The following is an 11,600-nucleotide window of genomic DNA, read 5'->3' on the forward strand; positions in this document are numbered from 1 at the left end:
CGCTCACGAGAACAGCTGCCTTTTTTATTTGGAAAGTGATATTTAGTTAATTCTTTTCGCAGATGATTAATAGATAAATTGGTCACGTCCATCAATTTATTTTAGAATTTTTGGGGTTCCAGGTCTTGCGCTAGCTACAGATTACTACAGACTGTTCTGTTTTTGACAGATTCTGTTTTTGTGTGTGTTTGCTTATTTTGATGAATCTATGGCTAGTAAAATAGTTTATAAAGCATAGAGAAGTTTGAATACAGTAGGTATAACACCAATATAAATAAATAATGAGTTCATTACAGTACCTTGAAGTGGTCTTTTATTTTCTTTCGCTAACGGAGCTCACGAGATTTTCTACTTTAAGTTTTGTGTTGTGAAGTTTTCAAGTTTTGGGTAAAGATTTGATGGATTATGGAACAAGGAGTGTCAAGAGCCTAAGCTTGGGGATGCCCATGGCACCCCCAAGATAATTTAAGGACACCTAAAAGCCAAAGCTTGGGGATGCCCCGGAAGGCATCCCCTCTTTCGTCTACTTCTATCGGTAACTTTACTTGGAGCTATATTTTGATTCGCCACATGATATGTGTTTTGCTTGGAGCGTCTTGTATTATTTGAGTCTTTTCTTTTTAGTTTACCACAATCATCCTTGATGTACACACCTTTTGAGAGAGCCATACATGATTTGGAATTTGTTAGAATACTCTATGTGCTTCGCTTGTATCTTTTGAGTTATATAATTTTGCTCTAGTACTTCACTTATATCTTTTAAGAGCACGGTGGTGGATTTGTTTTATAGAAACTATTGATCTCTCATGATTCACTTAGATTATTTTGAGAGTCTTAAATATCATGGTAATTTGCTTAAAATCTTAATATGCTTGGTATATAAGATTAGTAATAAAACTTTCTTATGAGTGTGTTGAATACTATGAGAAGTTTGATGCTTGATAATTGTTTTGAGATATGGAGATGGTGATATTAAAGTCATGCTAGTTGAGTAGTTGTGAATTTGAGAAATACTTGTGTTGAAGTTTGTGATTCCCGTAGCATGCACGTATGGTGAACCGTTATGTGATAAAGTCGGAGCATGATTTATTTTTTGATTGCCTTCCTTATGAGTGGCGGTCGGGGACGAGCGATGGTATTTTCCTACCAATCTATCCCCCTAGGAGCATGCACGTAATACTTTGCTTTTATAACTTGTAGATTTTTGCAATAAATATATGAGTTCTTTATGACTAATGTTGAGTCCATGGATTATACGCACTCTCACCCTTCCACCTTTGCTAGCCTCTCTAATACCACGCACCTTTTGCCGGTATCATACACCCACCATATACCTTCCTCAAAACAGCCACCATACCTACCTATTATGGCATTTCCATAGCCATTCCAAGATATTATTGCCATGCAACTTTCGACCGTTCCGTTTATTATGACACACTCCATCATTGTCATATTGCTTAGCATGATCATGTAGTTGACATCATATTTGTGGCAAAGCCACCATTCACAATTCTTTCATACGTGTCACTCTTGATTCATTGCATATCCCGGTACACCGCCGGAGGCATTCATATAGAATCATATTTTGTTCTAAGTATCGAGTTGTAATTGTTGAGTTGTAAGAAAACTAAAAGTGTGATGATCATCATTATTAGAGCATTGTCCCAGTGAGGAAAGGATGATGGAGACTATGATTCCCCCACAAGTCGGGATGAGACTCCGGACAAAAAATAAAAAAAGGAAAGAAAAGAGGCCATAAAAAAGAGAAAATGCCCAAATAAAAAAATTAGAGAAAAATAGAGAAGGGACAATGTTACTATCCTTTTACCACACTTGTGCTTCAAAGTAGCACCATGATCTTCATAGTAGAGAGTCTCTCATGTTATCACTTTCATATACTAGTGGGAATTTTTCATTATAGTGAAGGAAATATGCCCTAGAGGCAATAATAAAGTTATTATTTATTTCCTTATAATCATGATAAATGTTTATTATTCATGCTAGAATTGTATTAACCGGAAACATAATACATGTGTGAATACATAGACAAACAAAGTGTCACTAGTATGCCTCTACTTGACTAGCTCGTTAATCAAAGATGGTTATGTTTCCTAACCAGGGACAAAGAGTTGTTATTTGATTAACGAGGTCACATCATTAGTTGAATGATCTGATTGACATGACCCATTCCATTAGGTGAGCACCCGATCGTTTAGTATGTTGCTATAGCTTTGTTCATGACTTATACATGTTCCTATGACTATGAGATTATGCAACTCCCGTTTACCGGAGGAACACTTTGGGTGCTACCAAACGTCACAACGTAACTGGGTGATTATAAAGGAGCATTACAGGTGTCTCCAAAGGTAGAGTTGGGTTGGCGTATTTCGAGATTAGGATTTGTCACTCCGATTGTCGGAGAGGTATCTCTGGGCCCTCCCGGTAATACACATCACATAAGCCTTGCAAGCATTACAACTAATATGATTAGTTGTGAGATGATGTATTACGGAACGAGTAAAGAGACTTGCCGGTAACGAGATTGAACTAGGTATTGGATACCGACGATCGAATCTCGGGCAAGTAACATACCGATGACAAAGGGAACAACGTATGTTGTTATGCGGTCTGACCAATAAAGATCTTCGTAGAATATATAGGAGCCAATATGGGCATCCAGGTCCCGCTATTGGTTATTGACCGGAGACATGTCTCGGTCATGTCTACATTGTTCTCGAACCCGTAGGGTCCGCACGCTTAAGGTCACGATGACAGTTACATTATGAGTTTATGCATTTTGATGTACCGAAGGTTGTTCGGAGTCCCGGATGTGATCACGGACATGACGAGGAGTCTCGAAATGGTCGAGACGTAAAGATTGATATATTGGAAGCCTATGTTTGGACATCGGAAGTGTTCCGGGTGAAATCGGGATTTTACCGGGTTACCGGGAGGTTACCGGAACCCCCCGGGAGCCATATGGGCCTTCATGGGCCTTAGTGGAAAGGAGAAAGGGGCAGCACAAGGGGGCTGCGCACCTCCCCCCTCCCCTATTCCTATTAGGACTAGGAGAGGTGGCCGGCCACCCCTCTCCCTCTTTCCCCCTTGGGAATCCTAGTTGGAATAGGATTGGGGGGGAGTCCTACTCCCGGAAGGAGTAGGACTCCTCCTGCGCCCTCTCCCTGGCCGGCGCCCCCCCTCCCCCTTGGCTCCTTTATATACTGAGGCAGAGGCACCCCAGAAACACACAAGTTGATCCACGTGATCTATTCCTTAGCCGTGTGCGGTGCCCCCTGCCACCATATTCCTCGATAATACTGTAGCGGAGTTTAGGCGAAGCCCTGCTGCTGTAGTTCATCAAGATCGTCACCACGCCGTCGTGCTGACGGAACTCTTCCCCGACACTTTGCTGGATCGGAGTCCGGGGATCGTCATCGAGCTGAACGTGTGCTCGAACTCGGAGGTGCCGTAGTTTTGGTGCTTGATCGGTTGGATCGTGAAGACGTACGACTACTTCCTCTATGTCGTGTCATCGCTTCCGCAGTCGGTCTGCGTTGGGTACGTAGAAAACACTCTCCCCCTTGTTGCTATGCATCACATGATCTTGTGTGTGCGTAGGAATTTTTTTGAAATTACTACGAAACCCAACAGTGGCATCCGAGCCTAGGTTATTTATGTTGATGTTATATGCATGAGTAGAACACAAGTGAGTTGTGGACGATACAAGTCATACTGCCTACCAGCATGTCATACTTTGGTTCGGCGGTATTGTTGGACGAGACGACCCGGACCAACCTTACGCGTACGCTTACGCGAGACCGATTCCCTCGACGTGTTTTGCACATAGATGGCTTGCGGGCGACTGTCTCTCCAACTTTAGTTGAACCAAGTATGGCTACGCCCGGTCCTTGCGAAGGTTAAAACGGAGTCTATTTGACAAACTATCATTGTGGTTTTGATGCGTAGGTGAGATTGGTTCTTACTTAAGCTCGTAGCAGCCACGTAAAACTTGCAACAACAAAGTAGAGGACGTCTAACTTGTTTTTGCAGGGCATGTTGTGATGTGATATGGTCAAGGCATGATGCTGAATTTTATTGTATGAGATGATCATGTTTTGTAACCGAGTTATCGGCAACTGGCAGGAGCCATATGGTTGTCGCTTTATTGTATGCAATGCAATCGCGATGTAATGCTTTACTTTATTACTAAATGGTAGTGATAGTCGTGGAAGCATAAGATTGGCGAGACGACAACGATGCTACGATGGAGATCAAGGTGTCGCGCCGGTGACGATGGTGATCATGACGGTGCTTCGGAGATGGAGATCACAAGCACAAGATGATGATGGCCATATCATATCACTTATATTGATTGCATGTGATGTTTATCCTTTTATGCATCTTATCTTGCTTTGATTGACGGTAGCATTATAAGATGATCTCTCACTAAATTATCAAGAAGTGTTCTCCCTGAGTATGCACCGTTGCCAAAGTTCGTCGTGCCCAGACACCACGTGATGATCGGGTGTGATAAGCTCTACGTCCATCTACAACGGGTGCAAGCCAGTTTTGCACACGCAGAATACTCAGGTTAAACTTGACGAGCCTAGCATATGCAGATATGGCCTCGGAACACGGAGACCGAAAGGTCAAGCGTGAATCATATAGTAGATATGATCAACATAAACGATGTTCACCATTGAAAGCTACTCCATCTCACGTGATGATCGGTTATGGTTTAGTTGATTTGGATCACGTAATCACTTAGAAGATTAGAGGGATGTCTATCTAAGTGGGAGTTCTCAAGTAATATGATTAATTGAACCTAAATTTATCATGAACTTAGTACCTGATAGTATCTTGCTTGTTGATTGTAGATAGATGGCTCGTGCTGTTGTTCCGTTGAATTTTAATGCGTTCCTTGAGAAAGCAAAGTTGAAAGATGATGGTAGCAATTACACGGACTGGGTCCGTAACTTGAGGATTATCCTCATTGCTGCACAGAAGAATTACGTCCTGGAAGCACCGCTGGGTGCCAGGCCTGCTGCTGGAGCAACACCAGATGTTATGAACGTCTGGCAGAGCAAAGCTGATGACTACTCGATAGTTCAGTGTGCCATGCTTTACGGCTTAGAATCGGGACTTCAACGACGTTTTGAACGTCATGGAGCATATGAGATGTTCCAGGAGTTGAAGTTAATATTTCAAGCAAATGCCCGAATTGAGAGATATGAAGTCTCCAATAAGTTCTATAGCTGCAAGATGGAGGAGAACAGTTCTGTTAGTGAGCATATACTCAAAATGTCTGGGTATAATAATCACTTGATTCAATTGGGAGTTAATCTTCCGGATGATTGCGTCATTGACAGAATTCTCCAATCACTGCCACCAAGCTACAAGAGCTTCGTGATGAACTATAATATGCAAGGGATGAACAAGACTATTCCCGAGCTCTTCGCAATGCTGAAAGCTGCGGAGGTAGAAATCAAAAAGGAGCATCAAGTGTTGATGGTTAACAAAACCACTAGTTTCAAGAAAAAGGGCAAAGGGAAGAAGAAGGGGAACTTCAAGAAGAACGGCAAGCAAGTTGCTGCTCAGGAGAAGAAACCCAAGTCTGGACCTAAGCCTGAAACTAAGTGCTTCTACTGCAAGCAGACTGGTCACTGGAAGCGGAACTGCCCCAAGTATTTGGCGGATAAGAAGGATGGCAAGGTGAACAAAGGTATATGTGATATACATGTTATTGATGTGTACCTTACTAGAGCTCGCAGTAGCACCTGGGTATTTGATACTGGTTCTGTTGCTAATATTTGCAACTCGAAACAGGGACTACAGAATAAGCGGGCACTGGCAAAGGACGAGGTGACGATGCGCGTGGGAAACGGTTCCAAAGTCGATGTGATCGTGGTCGGCACGCTACCTCTATATCTACCTTCGGGATTAATATTAGACCTAAATAATTGTTATTTGGTGCCAGCGTTGAGCATGAACATTATATCTGGATCTTGTTTAATGCGAGACGGTTATTCATTTAAATCAGAGAATAATGGTTGTTCTATTTATATGAGTAATATCTTTTATGGTCATGCACCCTTGAAGAGTGGTCTATTCTTATTGAATCTCGATAGTAGTAATACACATATTCATAATGTTGAAGCCAAAAGATGCAGAGTTGATAATGAAAGTGCAACTTGTTTGTGGCACTGTCGTTTAGGTCATATCGGTATAAAGCGCATGAAGAAACTCCATACTGATGGACTTTTGGAACCACTTGATTATGAATCACTTGGTACTTGCGAACCGTGCCTCATGGGCAAGATGACTAAAACACCGTTCTCCGGTACTATGGAGAGAGCAACAGATTTGTTGGAAATCATACATACCGATGTATGTGGTCCGATGAATATTGGGGCTCGTGGCGGATATCGTTATTTTCTCACCTTCACAGATGATTTAAGCAGATATGGGTATATCTACTTAATGAAACATAAGTCTGAAACATTTGAAAAGTTCAAAGAATTTCAGAGTGAAGTTGAAAATCATCGTAACAAGAAAATAAAGTTTCTACGATCTGATCGTGGAGGAGAATATTTGAGTTACGAGTTTGGTGTACATTTGAAAAATTGTGGAATAGTTTCGCAACTCACGCCACCTGGAACACCACAGCGTAATGGTGTGTCCGAACGTCGTAATCGTACTTTACTAGATATGGTGCGATCTATGATGTCTCTTACTGATTTACCGCTATCGTTTTGGGGTTATGCTCTAGAGACGGTCGCATTCACATTAAATAGGGCACCATCAAAATCCGTTGAGACGACGCCTTATGAACTGTGGTTTGGCAAGAAACCAAAGTTGTCGTTTCTTAAAGTTTGGGGCTGAGATGCTTATGTGAAAAAGCTTCAACCTGATAAGCTCGAACCCAAATCGGAGAAATGTGTCTTCATAGGATACCCAAAGGAAACTGTTGGGTACACCTTCTATCACAGATCCGAAGGCAAGACATTCATTGCCAAGAATGGATCCTTTCTAGAGAAGGAGTTTCTCTCGAAAGAAGTGAGTGGGAGGAAAGTAGAACTTGATGAGGTAACTGTACCTGCTCCCTTACTGGAAAGTAGTACATCACAGAAAACTGTTTCAGTGACACCTACACCAGTTAGTGAGGAAGCCAATGATAATGATCATGAAACTTCAGATCAAGATACTGCTAAACCTCGTAGATCAACCAGAGTAAGATCCGCACCAGAGTGGTACGGTAATCCTATTCTGCAAGTCATGCTACTAGATCATGATGAACCTACGAACTATGAAGAAGCGATGGTGAGCCCAGATTCCGCAAAGTGGCTTGAAGCCATGAAATCTGAGATGGGATCCATGTATGAGAACAAAGTATGGACTTTGTTTGACTTGCCCGATGATCGGCAAGCAATTGAAAATAAATGGATCTTTAAGAAGAAGACTGACGCTGATGGTAATGTTACTGTCTACAAAGCTCGACTTGTCGCAAAAGGTTTTCGGCAAGTTCAAGGGATTGACTATGATGAGACCTTCTCACCCGTAGCGATGCTTAAGTCCGTCCGAATCATGTTAGCGATTGCCGCATTTTATGATTATGAAATTTGGCAGATGGATGTCAAAACTGCATTCCTGAATGGATTTCTGGAAGAAGAGTTATATATGATGCAACCGGAAGGTTTTGTCGATCCAAAGGGAACTAACAAAGTGTGCAAGCTCCAGCGATCCATTTATGGACTGGTGCAAGCCTCTCGGAGTTGGAATAAACATTTTGATAGTGTGATCAAAGCATTTGGTTTTATACAGACTTTCGGAGAAGCCTGTATTTACAAGAAAGTGAGTGGGAGCTCTGTAGCATTTCTGATATTATATGTGGATGACATATTGCTGATTGGAAATGATATAGAATTTCTGGATAGCATAAAGGGATACTTGAATAAAAGTTTTTCAATGAAAGACCTCGGTGAAGCTGCTTACATATTAGGCATTAAGATCTATAGAGATAGATCAAGACGCTTAATTGGACTTTCACAAAGCACATACCTTGACAAAATTTTGAAGAAGTTCAAAATGGATCAAGCAAAGAAAGGGTTCTTGCCTGTGTTACAAGGTGTAAAGTTGAGTAAGACTCAATGCCCGACCACTGCAGAAGGTAGAGAGAATATGAAAGATGTTCCCTATGCATCAGCCATAGGATCTATCATGTATGCAATGCTGTGTACCAGACCTGATGTGTGCCTTGCTATAAGTTTAGCAGGGAGGTACCAAAGTAATCCAGGAGTGGATCACTGGACAGCGGTCAAGAACATCCTGAAATACCTGAAAAGGACTAAGGATATGTTTCTCGTATATGGAGGTGACAAAGAGCTCACCATAAAAGGTTACGTTGATCCAAGCTTTGACACTGATCCGGACGATTCTAAATCGCAAACCGGATACGTGTTTACATTAAACGGTGGAGCTGTCAGTTGGTGCAGTTCTAAACAAAGCGTCGTAGCGGGATCTACATGTGAAGCGGAGTACATAGCTGCTTCGGAAGCAGCGAACGAAGGAGTCTGGATGAAGGAGTTCATATCCGATCTAGGTGTCATACCTAACGCATCTGGTCCAATGAAAATCTTTTGTGACAATACTGGTGCAATTGCCTTGGCAAAGGAATCCAGAGTTCACAAATGGACCAAACACATCAAGAGACGCTTCAACTCCATCCGGGATCTAGTCCAGGTGGGAGACATAGAGATTTGCAAGATACATACGGATCTGAATGTTGTAGACCCGTTGACTAAGCCTCTTCCACGAGCAAAACATGATCAGCACCAAGGCTCAATGGGTGTTAGAATCATTACAGTGTAATCTAGATTATTGACTCTAGTGCAAGTGGGAGACTGAAGGAAATATTCCCTAGAGGCAATAATAAAGTTATTATTTATTTCCTTATAATCATGATAAATGTTTATTATTCATGCTAGAATTGTATTAAGCGGAAACATAATACATGTGTGAATACATAGACAAACAGAGTGTCACTAGTATGCCTCTACTTGACTAGCTCGTTAATCAAAGATGGTTATGTTTCCTAACCATGGACAAAGAGTTGTTATTTGATTAACGAGGTCACATCATTAGTTGAATGATCTGATTGACATGACCCGTTCCATTAGCTGAGCACCCGATCGTTTAGTATGTTGCTATAGCTTTCTTCATGACTTATACATGTTCCTATGACTCTGAGATTATGCAACTCCCGTTTACCGGAGGAACACTTTGGGTGCTACCAAACATCACAACTTAACTAGGTGATTATAAAGGAGCATTACGGGTGTCTCCAAAGGTAGATGTTGGGTTGGCGTATTTCGAGATTAGGATTTGTCACTCCGATTGTCGGAGAGGTATCTCTGGGCCCTCTCGGTAATACACATCACATAAGCCTTGCAAGCATTACAACTAATATGATTAGTTGTGAGATGATGTATTACGGAACGAGTAAAGAGACTTGCCGGTAACGAGATTGAACTAGGTATTGGATACCGACGATCGAATCTCGGGCAAGTAACATACCGATGACAAAGGGAACAATGTATGTTGTTATGCGGTCTCACCGATAAAGATCTTCATAGAATATGTAGGAGCCAATATGGGCATCCAGGTTCCGCTATTGGTTATTGACCGGACACATGTCTCGGTCATGTCTACATTGTTCTCGAACCCGTAGGGTCCGCACGCTTAAGGTTACGATGACAGTTACATTATGAGTTTATGCATTTTGATGTACCGAAGGTTGTTCGGAGTCCCGGATGTGATCACGGACATGACGAGGAGTCTCGAAATGGTCGAGACGTAAAGATTGATATATTGGAAGCCTATGTTTGGACATCGGAAGTGTTCCGGGTGAAATCGGGATTTTACCGGGTTACCGGGAGGTTACCGGAACCCCCCGGGAGCCATATGGGCCTTCATGGGCCTTAGTGGAAAGGAGAAAGGGGCAGCCCAAGGGGGCTGCGCACCTCCCCCCTCCCCTAGTCCTATTAGGACTAGGAGAGGTGGTCGGCCACCCCTCTCCCTCTTTCCCCCTTGGGAATCCTAGTTGGAATAGGATTGGGGGGGAGTCCTACTCCCGAAAGGAGTAGGACTCCTCCTGCGCCCTCTCCCTGGCCGGCGCCCCCCCTCCCCCTTGGCTCCTTTATATACTGAGGCAGAGGCACCCCAGAAACACACAAGTTGATCCACGTGATCTATTCCTTAGCCGTGTGCGGTGCCCCCTGCCACCATATTCCTCGATAATACTGTAGCGGAGTTTAGGCGAAGCCCTGCTGCTGTAGTTCATCAAGATCGTCACCACGCCGTCGTGCTGACGGAACTCTTCCCCGACACTTTGCTGGATCGGAGTCCGGGGATCATCATCGAGCTGAACGTGTGCTCGAACTCGGAGGTGCTGTAGTTTTGGTGCTTGATCGGTTGGATCGTGAAGACGTACGACTACTTCCTCTACGTCGTGTCATCGCTTCCGCAGTCGGTCTGCGTTGGGTACGTAGACAACACTCTCCCCCTCGTTGCTATGCATCACATGATCTTGTGTGTGCGTAGGAATTTTTTTGAAATTACTACGAAACCCAACATATAGAACTTGGCTTGTATATTCCAATGATGGGCTTCCTCAAAATGCCCTAGGTCTTCATGAGCAAGCAAGTTGGATGCACACCCACTTAGTTTCTTTTTGAGCTTTCATATACTTATAGCTCTAGTGCATCTGTTGCATTGCAACCCCTACTCACTCACATTGATATCTATTGATGGGCATCTCCATAGCCCGTTGATACGCCTAGTTGATGTGAGACTATCTTCTCCCTTTTTGTCTTCTCCACAACCACCACTCTATTCCACCTATAGTGCTATATCCATGGCTCACGCTCATGTATTGCGTGAAGATTGAAAAAGTTTTGAGAATGTCAAAAGTATGAAACAATTGCTTGGCTTGTCATCGGGGTTGTGCATGATTTAAATATTTTGTGTGGTGAAGATAGAGCATAGCCAGACTATATGATTTTGTAGGGATAACTTTCTTTAGCCATGTTATTTTGAGAAGACATAATTGCTTTGTTAGTATGCTTGAAGTATTATTATTTTTATGTCAATATTAAACTTTTGTCTTGAATCTTTTGATCTGAATATTCATACCATAATTAAGAAGAATTACATTAAAATTATGCCAAGTAGCACTCCGCATCAAAAATTCTGTTTTTATCATTTACCTACTCGAGGACGAGCAGGAATTAAGCTTGGGGATGCTTGATACGTCTCCAACGTATCTATAATTTTTGATTGCTCCATGCTATATTATCTACTGTTTTGGACATTATTCGCCTTTATTATCCACTTTTATATTATTTTTGGGACTAACCTATTAACCGGAGGCCCAGCCCAGAATTGTTGTTTTTTGCCTGTTTTAGGGTTTCGAAGAAAAGGAGTATCAAACGGAGTCCAAACGGAATGAAACCTTCGGGAAGGTGATTTTCTCAACGAACAAGACCCGGGAGACTTGGACCCTATGTCAAGAAAGAAAAGAGGAGGCCACGAGGTAGGGGCGC

The sequence above is a fragment of the Triticum dicoccoides genome, chromosome 6A (assembly GCF_002162155.2).
Source record: "Triticum dicoccoides isolate Atlit2015 ecotype Zavitan chromosome 6A, WEW_v2.0, whole genome shotgun sequence".
Taxonomy (NCBI): Eukaryota; Viridiplantae; Streptophyta; class Magnoliopsida; order Poales; family Poaceae; genus Triticum; species Triticum dicoccoides.